The sequence below is a fragment of the Electrophorus electricus genome, chromosome 13 (assembly GCF_041902795.1).
Source record: "Electrophorus electricus isolate QZ-2024a chromosome 13, ASM4190279v1, whole genome shotgun sequence".
NCBI lineage: Eukaryota > Metazoa > Chordata > Actinopteri > Gymnotiformes > Gymnotidae > Electrophorus > Electrophorus electricus.
Window position 1 is genome coordinate 19,530,104 of NC_137509.1, and position 13,107 is coordinate 19,543,210.

The window sequence follows — 13,107 nt, forward strand, 5'->3', positions numbered from 1 at the left end:
TGCATCACTTTAATTTACTTTCAAGCTGACATGCTCAAATGTGAAGTGCAGTGATTAATAAAAAAAAACTATCTGTTAGCACCTGGGAATAGCCGATGCTGTAAGTTTTTTTTGCATCACTTTCAATTACTCTCCAACTCACATGCCTGAATGTGAAGTGCAGTGATTCATCAAAAAACTGTCTGTTAGTGCCTCCGTATACCAGATGTTGTAAGCTTTTATTGCATCATTTAATTTACATTCAAGATAACATTCTAGAATGTCAAGTGCAGGGATTAATAAAAAAAATTGTCAGATTGGTCTTTGATCATATTTGCTATGATTAGGCAATTTGAGTAAGTGTTTAAGGCTTACGGCCACACCAGCTTGAGAACGCCCAATCTCCTCTGACCTTGGAAGCTAAGCAGGTTTGGGCCTGGATAGTACTGAGGTGGGACCCTACTTAGGAATACCAGGTGCTGTAAGCTTTTCTTGCATCACTTTAATTTACTTTCAAGCTGACATGCTCAAATGTGAAGTGCAGTGATTAATAAAAAAAACTATCTGTTAGCACCTGGGAATAGCAGATGCTATAAGTTTTTTTTGCATCACTTTCATTTACTCTCCAACTCACATGCTTGAATGTGAAGTGCAGTGATTCCTCAAAAATCTATCTGTTAGCACCTTGGACTACGAGATGCTGTAAGCTTCTCTTGAATCACTTTAATTTATTGTCAAGATGACATGCTAGGATGTGAAATGCAGTGATTAATTAAAAAAACTATCTGTTAGCACCTGGGAATAGCAGATGCTGTAAGTTTTTGTTGCATCACTTTACTTTAATCTGCAACTGACAAGCTTGTATGTGAAGTGTACAGATTAAATAGAAATATTTTAGTACCAGGGAATAGCAGGTGCTGTAAAATTGTATTGCATCCCTTTAATTTATGTTCAAGCTATCATGTTCAAATTTGAAGTGCAGTGAATAATTAACTCAAACTATCTGTTAGCACCTGGAAATAGCAGATGCTGTACGTTTTTTTTGCATCACTTTCATTTACTCTCCAACTCACATGCCTGAATGTGAAGTGCAGTGATTCATCAAAAAACTGTCTGTTAGTGCCTCCGTATACCAGATGTTGTAAGCTTTTATTGCATCATGTAATTTACATTCAAGATAACATTCTAGAATGTCAAGTGCAGGGATTAATAAAAAAAATTGTCAGATTGGTCTTTGATCATATTTGCTATGATTAGGCAATTTGAGTAAGTGTTTAAGGCTTACGGCCACACCAGCTTGAGAACGCCCAATCTCATCTGACCTTGGAAGCTAAGCAAGTTTGGGCCTGGATAGTACTGAGGTGGGACCCTACCTAGGAATACCAGGTGCTGTAAGCTTTTCTTGCATCACTTTAATTTACTTTCAAGCTGACATGCTCAAATGTGAAGTGCAGTGATTAATAAAAAAAACTATCTGTTAGCACCTGGGAATAGCAGATGCTATAAGTTTTTTTTGCATCACTTTCATTTACTCTCCAACTCACATGCTTGAATGTGAAGTGCAGTGATTCCTCAAAAATCTATCTGTTAGCACCTTGGACTACGAGATGCTGTAAGCTTCTCTTGCATCACTTTAATTTACTTTCAAGATGACATGCTCAAATGTGAAGTGCAGTGATTAATTAAAAAAACTATCTGTTAGCACCTGGGAATAGCAGATGCTGTAAGTTTTTGTTGCATCACTTTACTTTAATCTGCAACTGACAAGCTTGTATGTGAAGTGTACAGATTAAATAGAAATATTTTAGTACCAGGGAATAGCAGGTGCTATAAGATTGTATTGCATCCCTTTAATTTATGTTCAAGCTATCATGTTCAAATTTGAAGTGCAGTGAATAATTAAGTCAAACTATCTGTTAGCACCTGGGAATAGCAGATGCTGTACGTTTTTTTTGCATCACTTTCATTTACTCTCCAACTCACATGCCTGAATGTGAAGTGCAGTGATTCATCAAAAAACTGTCTGTTAGTGCCTCCGTATACCAGATGTTGTAAGCTTTTATTGCATCATTTAATTTACATTCAAGATAACATTCAAGAATGTCAAGTGCAGGGATTAATTAAAAAAATTGTCAGATTGGTCTTTGATCATATTTGCTATGATTACGCAATTTGAGTAAGTGTTTAAGGCTTACGGCCACACCATCTTGAGAACGCCCAATCTCATCTGACCTTGGAAACTAAGCAAGTTTGGGCCTGTATAGTACTGAGGTGGGACCCTACCTAGGAATACCAGGTGATGTAAGCTTTTCTTGCATCACTTTAATTTACTTTCAAGCTGACATGCTCAAATGTGAAGTGCAGTGATTAATAAAAAAAACTATCTGTTAGCACCTGGGAATAGCCGATGCTGTAAGTTTTTTTTGCATCACTTTCATTTACTCTCCAACTCACATGCCTGAATGTGAAGTGCAGTGATTCATCAAAATACTGTCTGTTAGCGCCTCCGTATACCAGATGTTGTAAGCTTTTATTGCATCATTTAATTTACATTCAAGATAACATTCTAGAATGTCAAGTGCAGGGATTAATAAAAAAAATTGTCAGATTGGTCTTTGATCATATTTGCTATGATTAGGCAATTTGAGTAAGTGTTTAAGGCTTACGGCCACACCAGCTTGAGAACGCCTAATCTCATCTGACCTTGGAAGCTAAGCAGGTTTGGGCCTGGATAGTACTGAGGTGGGACCCTACCTAGGAATACCAGGTGCTGTAAGCTTTTCTTGCATCACTTTAATTTACTTTCAAGCTGACATGCTCAAATGTGAAGTGCAGTGATTAATAAAAAAAACTATCTGTTAGCACCTGGGAATAGCAGATGCTATAAGTTTTTTTTGCATCACTTTCATTTACTCTCCAACTCACATGCTTGAATGTGAAGTGCAGTGATTCCTCAAAAATCTATCAGTTAGCACCTTGGACTACGAGATGCTGTAAGCTTCTCTTGAATCACTTTAATTTACTGTCAAGATGAAATGCTAGGATGTGAAGTGCAGTGATTAATTAAAAAAACTATTTGTTAGCACCTGGGAATAGCAGATGCTGTAAGTTTTTGTTGCATCACTTTACTTTAATCTGCAACTGACAAGCTTGTATGTGAAGTGTACAGATTAAATAGAAATATTTTAGTACCAGGGAATAGCAGGTGCTGTAAGATTGTATTGCATCCCTTTAATTTATGTTCAAGCTATCATGTTCAAATTTGAAGTGCAGTGAATAATTAACTCAAACTATCTGTTAGCACCTGGGAATAGCAGATGCTGTACGTTTTTTTTGCATCACTTTCATTTACTCTCCAACTCACATGCCTGAATGTGAAGTGCAGTGATTCATCAAAAAACTGTCTGTTAGTGCCTCCGTATACCAGATGTTGTAAGCTTTTATTGCATCATTTAATTTACATTCAAGATAACATTCAAGAATGTCAAGTGCAGGGATTAATAAAAAAAATTGTCAGATTGGTCTTTGATCATATTTGCTATGATTAGGCAATTTGAGTAAGTGGTTAAGGCTTACGGCCACACCAGCTTGAGAACGCCCAATCTCATCTGACCTTGGAAGCTAAGCAAGTTTGGGCCTGGATAGTACTGAGGTGGGACTCTACCTAGGAATACCAGGTGCTGTAAGATCTTCTTGCATCACTTTAATTTACTTTCAAGCTGACATGCTCAAATGTGAAGTGCAGTGATTAATAAAAAAAACTATCTGTTAGCACCTGGGAATAGCAGATGCTGTAAGTTTTTTTTGCATCACTTTCATTTACTCTCCAACTCACATGCCTGAATGTGAAGTGCAGTGATTCATCAAAAACTATCTGTTAGCACCTTGGACTACGAGATGCTGTAAGCTTCTCTTGAATCACTTTAATTTACTGTCAAGATGACATGCTAGGATGTGAAATGCAGTGATTAATTAAAAAAACTATCTGTTAGCACCTGGGAATAGCAGATGCTGTAAGTTTTTGTTGCATCACTTTACTTTAATCTGCAACTGACAAGCTTGTATGTGAAGTGTACAGATTAAATAGAAATATTTTAGTACCAGGGAATAGCAGGTGCTGTAAGATTGTATTGCATCCCTTTAATTTATGTTCAAGCTATCATGTTCAAATTTGAAGTGCAGTGAATAATTAACTTAAACTATCTGTTAGCACCTGGGAATAACAGATGCTGTATGTTTTTTTTGCATCACTTTCATTTACTCTCCAACTCACATGCCTGAATGTGAAGTGCAGTGATTCATCAAAAAACTGTCTGTTAGTGCCTCCGTATACCAGATGTTGTAAGCTTTTATTGCATCATTTAATTTACATTCAAGATAACATTCTAGAATGTCAAGTGCTGGGATTAATAAAAAAAAATTGTCAGATTGGTCTTTGATCATATTTGCTATGATTAGGCAATTTGAGTAAGTGTTTAAGGCTTACGGCCACACCAGCTTGAGAACGCCCAATCTCATCTGACCTTGGAAGCTAAGCAAGTTTGGGCCTGGATAGTACTGAGGTGGGACCCTACCTAGGAATACCAGGTGCTGTAAGCTTTTCTTGCATCACTTTAATTTACTTTCAAGCTGACATGCTCAAATGTGAAGTGCAGTGATTAATAAAAAAAACTATCTGTTAGCACCTGGGAATAGCAGATGCTATAAGTTTTTTTTGCATCACTTTCATTTACTCTCCAACTCACATGCTTGAATGTGAAGTGCAGTGATTCCTCAAAAATCTATCTGTTAGCACCTTGGACTATGAGATGCTGTAAGCTTCTCTTGCATCACTTTAATTTACTTTCAAGATGACATGCTAGGATGTGAAGTGCAGTGATTAATTAAAAAAACTATCTGTTAGCACCTGGGAATAGCAGATGCTGTAAGTTTTTGTTGCATCACTTTACTTTAATCTGCAACTGACAAGCTTGTATGTGAAGTGTACAGATTAAATAGAAATATTTTAGTACCAGGGAATAGCAGGTGCTGTAAGATTGTATTGCATCCCTTTAATTTATGTTCAAGCTATCATGTTCAAATTTGAAGTGCAGTGAATAATTAACTCAAACTATCTGTTAGCACCTGGGAATAGCAGATGCTGTAATTTTTTTTTTGCATCACTTTCATTTACTCTCCAACTCACATGCCTGAATGTGAAGTGCAGTGATTCATCAAAAAACTGTCTGTTAGTGCCTCCGTATACCAGATGTTGTAAGCTTTTATTGCATCATTTAATTTACATTCAAGATACCATTCTAGAATGTCAAGTGCAGGGATTAATAAAAAAAATTGTCAGATTGGTCTTTGATCATATTTGCTATGATTAAGAAATTTGAGTAAGTGTTTAAAGCTTACGGCCACACCAGCTTGAGAACGCCCAATCTCATCTGACCTTGGAAGCTAAGCAAGTTTGGGTCTGGATAGTACTGAGGTGGGACCCTACCTAGGAATACCAGGTGCTGTAAGCTTTTATTGCATCACTTTAATTTACTTTCAAGCTGACATGCTCAAATGTGAAGTGCAGTGATTAATAAAAAAAACTATCTGTTAGCACCTGGGAATAGCAGATGCTGTAAGTTTTTTTTTGCATCACTTTCATTTACTCTCCAACTCACATGCCTGAATGTGAAGTGCAGTTATTCATCAAAAAAATATCTGTTAGCACCATGGACTACGAGATGCTGTAAGCTTCTCTTGCATCACTTTAATTTACTGTCAAGATGACATGCTAGGATGTGAAGTGCAGTGATTAATTAAAAAAACTATCTGTTAGCACCTGGGAATAGCAGATGCTGTAAGTTTTTGTTGCATCACTTTACTTTAATCTGCAACTGACAAGCTTGTATGTGAAGTGTACAGATTAAATAGAAATATTTTAGTACCAGGGAATAGCAGGTGCTGTAAGATTGTATTGCATCCCTTTAATTTATGTTCAAGCTATCATGTTCAAATTTGAAGTGCAGTGAATAATTAACTTAAACTATCTGTTAGCACCTGGGAATAGCAGATGCTGTACGTTTTTTTTTGCATCACTTTCATTTACTCTCCAACTCACATGCCTGAATGTGAAGTGCAGTGATTCATCAAAAAACTGTCTGTTAGTGCCTCCGTATACCAGATGTTGTAAGCTTTTATTGCATCATTTAATTTACATTCAAGATAACATTCTAGAATGTCAAGTGCAGGGATTAATAAAAAAAATTGTCAGATTGGTCTTTGATCATATTTGCTATGATTAGGCAATTTGAGTAAGTGTTTAAGGCTTACGGCCACACCAGCTTGAGAACGCCCAATCTCATCTGACTTTGGAAGCTAAGCAAGTTTGGGCCTGGATAGTACTGAGGTGAGACTCTACCTAGGAATACCAGGTGCTGTAAGCTCTTCTTGCATCACTTTAATTTACTGTCAAGCTGACATGCTCAAATGTGAAGTGCAGTGATTAATAAAAAAAAACTATCTGTTAGCACCTGGGAATAGCCGATGCTGTAAGTTTTTTTTGCATCACTTTCAATTACTCTCCAACTCACATGCCTGAATGTGAAGTGCAGTGATTCATCAAAAAACTGTCTGTTAGTGCCTCCGTATACCAGATGTTGTAAGCTTTTATTGCATCATTTAATTTACATTCAAGATACCATTCTAGAATGTCAAGTGCAGGGATTAATAAAAAAAATTGTCAGATTGGTCTTTGATCATATTTGCTATGATTAGGAAATTTGAGTAAGTGTTTAAATCTTACGGCCGCACCAGCTTGAGCACGCCCAATCTCATCTGACCTTGGAAGCTAAGCAAGTTTGGGTCTGGATAGTACTGAGGTGGGACCCTACCTAGGAATACCAGGTGCTGTAAGCTTTTATTGCATCACTTTAATTTACTTTCAAGCTGACATGCTCAAATGTGAAGTGCAGTGATTAATAAAAAAACTATCTGTTAGCACCTGGGAATAGCAGATGCTGTAAGTTTTTTTTTGCATCACTTTCATTTACTCTCCAACTCACATGCCTGAATGTGAAGTGCAGTTATTCATCAAAAAAATATCTGTTAGCACCATGGACTACGAGATGCTGTAAGCTTCTCTTGCATCACTTTAATTTACTGTCAAGATGACATGCTAGGATGTGAAGTGCAGTGATTAATTAAAAAAACTATCTGTTAGCACCTGGGAATAGCAGATGCTGTAAGTTTTTGTTGCATCACTTTAATTTAATCTGCAACTGACAAGCTTGTATGTGAAGTGTACAGATTAAATAGAAATATTTTAGTACCAGGGAATAGCAGGTGCTGTAAGATTGTATTGCATCCCTTTAATTTATTTTCAAGCTATCATGTTCAAATTTGAAGTGCAGTGAATAATTAACTCAAACTATCTGTTAGCACCTGGGAATAGCAGATGCTGTAAGTTTTTGTTGCATCACTTTACTTTAATCTGCAACTGACAAGCTTGTATGTGAAGTGTACAGATTAAATAGAAATATTTTAGTACCAGGGAATAGCAGGTGCTGTAAGATTGTATTGCATCCCTTTAATTTATGTTCAAGCTATCATGTTCAAATTTGAAGTGCAGTGAATAATTAACTTAAACTATCTGTTAGCACCTGGGAATAGCAGATGCTGTACGTTTTTTTTTGCATCACTTTCATTTACTCTCCAACTCACATGCCTGAATGTGAAGTGCAGTGATTCATCAAAAAACTGTCTGTTAGTGCCTCCGTATACCAGATGTTGTAAGCTTTTATTGCATCATTTAATTTACATTCAAGATAACATTCTAGAATGTCAAGTGCAGGGATTAATAAAAAAAAATGTCAGATTGGTCTTTGATCATATTTGCTATGATTAGGCAATTTGAGTAAGTGTTTAAGGCTTACGGCCACACCAGCTTGAGAATGCCCAATCTCATCTGACCTTGGAAGCTAAGCAAGTTTGGGCCTGGATAGTACTGAGGTGAGACTCTACCTAGGAATACCAGGTGCTGTAAGCTCTTCTTGCATCACTTTAATTTACTGTCAAGCTGACATGCTCAAATGTGAAGTGCAGTGATTAATAAAAAAAAACTATCTGTTAGCACCTGGGAATAGCCGATGCTGTAAGTTTTTTTTGCATCACTTTCAATTACTCTCCAACTCACATGCCTGAATGTGAAGTGCAGTGATTCATCAAAAAACTGTCTGTTAGTGCCTCCGTATACCAGATGTTGTAAGCTTTTATTGCATCATTTAATTTACATTCAAGATACCATTCTAGAATGTCAAGTGCAGGGATTAATAAAAAAAATTGTCAGATTGGTCTTTGATCATATTTGCTATGATTAGGAAATTTGTGTAAGTGTTTAAATCTTACGGCCGCACCAGCTTGAGCACGCCCAATCTCATCTGACCTTGGAAGCTAAGCAAGTTTGGGTCTGGATAGTACTGAGGTGGGACCCTACCTAGGAATACCAGGTGCTGTAAGCTTTTATTGCATCACTTTAATTTACTTTCAAGCTGACATGCTAGGATGTGAAGTGCAGTGATTAATTAAAAAAACTATCTGTTAGCACCTGGGAATAGCAGATGCTGTAAGTTTTTGTTGCATCACTTTACTTTAATCTGCAACTGACAAGCTTGTATGTGAAGTGTACAGATTAAATAGAAATATTTTAGTACCAGGGAATAGCAGGTGCTGTAAGATTGTATTGCATCCCTTTAATTTATGTTCAAGCTATCATGTTCAAATTTGAAGTGCAGTGAATAATTAACTTAAACTATCTGTTAGCACCTGGGAATAGCAGATGCTGTACGTTTTTTTTTGCATCACTTTCATTTACTCTCCAACTCACATGCCTGAATGTGAAGTGCAGTGATTCATCAAAAAACTGTCTGTTAGTGCCTCCGTATACCAGATGTTGTAAGCTTTTATTGCATCATTTAATTTACATTCAAGATACCATTCTAGAATGTCAAGTGCAGGGATTAATAAAAAAAATTGTCAGATTGGTCTTTGATCATATTTGCTATGATTAGGAAATTTGAGTAAGTGTTTAAAGATTACGGCCACACCATCTTGAGAACGCCCAATCTCATCTGACCTTGGAAGTTAAGCAAGTTTGGGCCTGGATAGTACTGAGGTGGGACCCTCCTTAGGAATACCAGGTGCTGTAAGCTTTTATTGCATCACTTTAATTTACTTTCAAGCTGACATGCTCAAATGTGAAGTGCAGTGATTAATAAAAAAAACTATCGGTTAGCACCTGGGAATAGCAGATGCTGTAAGTTTTTTTTGCATCACTTTCATTTACTCTCCAACTCACGTGCCTAAATGTGAAGTGCAGTGATTCATCAAAAACTATCTGTTAGCAACTTGGACTACGAGATGCTGTAAGCTTCTCTCGCATCAATTTAATTTACTGTCAAGATGACATGCTAGGATGTGAAATGCAATGATTAATAAAAAAAACTATCTGTTAGCACCTGGGAATAGCAGATGCTGTAAGTTTTTTTTGCATCACTTTCATTTACTCTCCAACTCACATGCCTGAATGTGAAGTGCAGTGATTCATCAAAAAACTGTCTGTTAGTGCCTCCGTATACCAGATGTTGTAAGCTTTTATTGCATCATTTAATTTACATTCAAGATAACATTCTAGAATGTCAAGTGCAGGGATTAATAAAAAAAATTGTCAGATTGGTCTTTGATCATATTTGCTATGATTAGGCAATTTGAGTAAGTGTTTAAGGCTTACGGCCACACCAGCTTGAGAACGCCGAATCTCATCTGACCTTGGAAGCTAAGCAAGTTTGGGCCTAGATAGTACTGAGGTGGGACCCTACCTAGGAATACCAGGTGCTGTAAGCTTTTCTTGCATCACTTTAATTTACTTTCAAGCTGACATGCTCAAATGTGAAGTGCAGTGATTAATAAAAAAAACTATCAGTTAGCACCTGGGAATAGCAGATGCTGTAAGTTTTTTTTGCATCACTTTCATTTACTCTCCAACTCACATGCCTGAATGTGAAGTGCAGTGATTCATCAAAAAACTGTCTGTTAGTGCCTCCGTATACCAGATGTTGTAAGCTTTTATTGCATCATTTAATTTACATTCAAGATAACATTCTAGAATGTCAATTGCAGGGATTAATAAAAAAAATTGTCAGATTGGTCTTTGATCATATTTGCTATGATTAGGCAATTTGAGTAAGTGTTTCAGGGTTACGGCCACACCAGCTTGAGAACGCCCAATCTCATCTGACCTTGGAAGCTAAGCAAGTTTGCGCCTGGATAGTACTGAGGTGGGACCCTACCTAGGAATACCAGGTGCTGTAAGCTTTTCTTGCATCACTTTAATTTACTTTCAAGCTGACATGCTCAAATGTGAAGTGCAGTGATTAATTAAAAAAACTATCTGTTAGCACCTGGGAATAGCAGATGCTGTAAGTTTTTTTTGCATCACTTTCATTTACTCTCCAACTCACATGCCTGAATGTGAAGTGCAGTGATTCATCAAAAAACTGTCTGTTAGTGCCTCCGTATACCAGATGTTGTAAGCTTTTATTGCATCATTTAATTTACATTCAAGATACCTTTCTAGAATGTCAAGTGCAGGGATTAATAAAAAAAAATGTCAGATTGGTCTTTGATCATATTTGCTATGATTAGGAAATTTGAGTAAGTGTTTAAATCTTACGGCCGCACCAGCTTGAGCACGCCCAATCTCATCTGACCTTGGAAGCTAAGCAAGTTTGGGTCTGGATAGTACTGAGGTGGGACCCTACTTAGGAATACCAGGTGTTGTAAGCTTTTATTGCATCACTTTAATTTACTTTCAAGCTGACATGCTCAAATGTGAAGTGCAGTGATTAATAAAAAAAACTATCTGTTAGCACCTGGGAATAGCAGATGCTGTAAGTTTTTTTTGCATCACTTTCATTTACTCTCCAACTCACGTGCCTAAATGTGAAGTGCAGTGATTCATCAAAAACTATCTGTTAGCAACTTGGACTACGAGATGCTGTAAGCTTCTCTTGCATCACTTTAATTTACTGTCAAGATGACATGCTAGGATGTGAAGTGCAGTGATTAATTAAAAAAACTATCTGTTAGCACCTGGGAATAGCAGATGCTGTAAGTTTTTGTTGCATCACTTTAATTTAATCTGCAACTGACAAGCTTGTATGTGAAGTGTACAGATTAAATAGAAATATTTTAGTACCAGGGAATAGCAGGTGCTGTAAGATTGTATTGCATCCCTTTAATTTATTTTCAAGCTATCATGTTCAAATTTGAAGTGCAGTGAATAATTAACTCAAACTATCTGTTAGCACCTGGGAATAGCAGATGCTGTAAGTTTTTGTTGCATCACTTTACTTTAATCTGCAACTCACAAGCTTATATGTCAAGTGTACAGATTAAATAGAAATATTTTAGTACCAGGGAATAGCAGGTGCTGTAAGATTGTATTGCATCCCTTTAATTTATGTTCAAGCTATCATGTTCAAATTTGAAGTGCAGTGAATAATTAACTCAAACTATCTGTTAGCACCTGGGAATAGCAGATGCTGTAAGTTTTTGTTGCATCACTTTACTTTAATCTGCAACTGACAAGCTTGTATGTGAAGTGTACAGATTAAATAGAAATATTTTAGTACCAGGGAATAGCAGGTGCTGTAAGATTGTATTGCATCCCTTTAATTTATGTTCAAGCTATCATGTTCAAATTTGAAGTGCAGTGAATAATTAACTTAAACTATCTGTTAGCACCTGGGAATAGCAGATGCTGTACGTTTTTTTTTGCATCACTTTCATTTACTCTCCAACTCACATGCCTGAATGTGAAGTGCAGTGATTCATCAAAAAACTGTCTGTTAGTGCCTCCGTATACCAGATGTTGTAAGCTTTTATTGCATCATTTAATTTACATTCAAGATACCATTCTAGAATGTCAAGTGCAGGGATTAATAAAAAAAATTGTCAGATTGGTCTTTGATCATATTTGCTATGATTAGGAAATTTGAGTAAGTGTTTAAAGTTTACGGCCACACCAGCTTGAGAACGCCCAATCTCATCTGACCTTGGAAGCTAAGCAAGTTTGGGCCTGGATAGTACTGAGGTGGGACCCTCCTTAGGAATACCAGGTGCTGTAAGCTTTTATTGCATCACTTTAATTTACTTTCAAGCTGACATGCTCAAATGTGAAGTGCAGTGATTAATAAAAAAAACTATCTGTTAGCACCTGGGAATAGCAGATGCTGTAAGTTTTTTTTGCATCACTTTCATTTACTCTCCAACTCACGTGCCTGAATGTGAAGTGCAGTGATTCATCAAAAAACTGTCTGTTAGTGCCTCCGTATACCAGATGTTGTAAGCTTTTATTGCATCATTTAATTTACATTCAAGATACCATTCTAGAATGTCAAGTGCAGGGATTAATAAAAAAAATTGTCAGATTGGTCTTTGATCATATTTGCTATGATTAGGAAATTTGAGTAAGTGTTTAAAGTTTACGGCCACACCAGCTTGAGAACGCCCAATCTCATCTGACCTTGGAAGCTAAGCAAGTTTGGGACTGGATAGTACTGAGGTGGGACCCTCCCTAGGAATACCAGGTGCTGTAAGCTTTTATTGCATCACTTTAATTTACTTTCAAGCTGACATGCTCAAATGTGAAGTGCAGTGATTAATAAAAAAAACTATCTGTTAGCACCTGGGAATAGCAGATGCTGTAAGTTTTTTTTGCATCACTTTCAATTACTCTCCAACTCACATGCCTGAATGTGAAGTGCAGTGATTCATCAAAAAACTGTCTGTTAGTGCCTCCGTATACCAGATGTTGTAAACTTTTATTGCATCATTTAATTTACATTCAAGATACCTTTCTAGAATGTCAAGTGCAGGGATTAATAAAAAAAAATGTCAGATTGGTCTTTGATCATATTTGCTATGATTAGGAAATTTGAGTAAGTGTTTAAATCTTACGGCCGCACCAGCTTGAGCACGCCCAATCTCATCTGACCTTGGAAGCTAAGCAAGTTTGGGTCTGGATAGTACTGAGGTGGGACCCTACTTAGGAATACCAGGTGTTGTAAGCTTTTATTGCATCACTTTAATTTA

At 36.8% G+C, this 13,107-nt stretch overlaps 2 non-coding genes and 16 pseudogenes across 2 annotated transcripts; all 18 read left to right on the plus strand.

Annotated features, from left to right (window-relative positions):
- Positions 1–348: 348 nt before the first annotated feature.
- Positions 349–467, plus strand: LOC145649250 (5S ribosomal RNA; annotated as a pseudogene).
- Positions 468–1,258: 791 nt separating this feature from the next.
- On the plus strand, positions 1,259–1,377 carry LOC145648296 (5S ribosomal RNA). Its single transcript, XR_014116446.1, has one exon. It is a non-coding gene; the product is annotated as a 5S ribosomal RNA (ribosomal RNA).
- Positions 1,378–2,168: 791 nt separating this feature from the next.
- LOC145643990 (5S ribosomal RNA) lies at positions 2,169–2,287 on the plus strand (annotated as a pseudogene).
- A 352-nt stretch (positions 2,288–2,639) lies between these two features.
- Positions 2,640–2,758, plus strand: LOC145648421 (5S ribosomal RNA; annotated as a pseudogene).
- A 791-nt stretch (positions 2,759–3,549) lies between these two features.
- On the plus strand, positions 3,550–3,668 carry LOC145647952 (5S ribosomal RNA; annotated as a pseudogene).
- A 791-nt stretch (positions 3,669–4,459) lies between these two features.
- On the plus strand, positions 4,460–4,578 carry LOC145648308 (5S ribosomal RNA). Its single transcript, XR_014116448.1, has one exon. It is a non-coding gene; the product is annotated as a 5S ribosomal RNA (ribosomal RNA).
- A 792-nt stretch (positions 4,579–5,370) lies between these two features.
- On the plus strand, positions 5,371–5,489 carry LOC145648095 (5S ribosomal RNA; annotated as a pseudogene).
- Positions 5,490–6,282: 793 nt separating this feature from the next.
- LOC145650025 (5S ribosomal RNA) lies at positions 6,283–6,401 on the plus strand (annotated as a pseudogene).
- Positions 6,402–6,754: 353 nt separating this feature from the next.
- LOC145650609 (5S ribosomal RNA) lies at positions 6,755–6,873 on the plus strand (annotated as a pseudogene).
- A 1,010-nt stretch (positions 6,874–7,883) lies between these two features.
- On the plus strand, positions 7,884–8,002 carry LOC145649640 (5S ribosomal RNA; annotated as a pseudogene).
- Positions 8,003–8,355: 353 nt separating this feature from the next.
- On the plus strand, positions 8,356–8,474 carry LOC145650610 (5S ribosomal RNA; annotated as a pseudogene).
- A 571-nt stretch (positions 8,475–9,045) lies between these two features.
- Positions 9,046–9,164, plus strand: LOC145648509 (5S ribosomal RNA; annotated as a pseudogene).
- Positions 9,165–9,736: 572 nt separating this feature from the next.
- On the plus strand, positions 9,737–9,855 carry LOC145650309 (5S ribosomal RNA; annotated as a pseudogene).
- Positions 9,856–10,207: 352 nt separating this feature from the next.
- Positions 10,208–10,326, plus strand: LOC145650571 (5S ribosomal RNA; annotated as a pseudogene).
- Positions 10,327–10,678: 352 nt separating this feature from the next.
- Positions 10,679–10,797, plus strand: LOC145644001 (5S ribosomal RNA; annotated as a pseudogene).
- A 1,227-nt stretch (positions 10,798–12,024) lies between these two features.
- LOC145647695 (5S ribosomal RNA) lies at positions 12,025–12,143 on the plus strand (annotated as a pseudogene).
- A 352-nt stretch (positions 12,144–12,495) lies between these two features.
- On the plus strand, positions 12,496–12,614 carry LOC145650028 (5S ribosomal RNA; annotated as a pseudogene).
- A 352-nt stretch (positions 12,615–12,966) lies between these two features.
- On the plus strand, positions 12,967–13,085 carry LOC145644003 (5S ribosomal RNA; annotated as a pseudogene).
- The last annotated feature ends 22 nt before the right edge of the window (positions 13,086–13,107 follow it).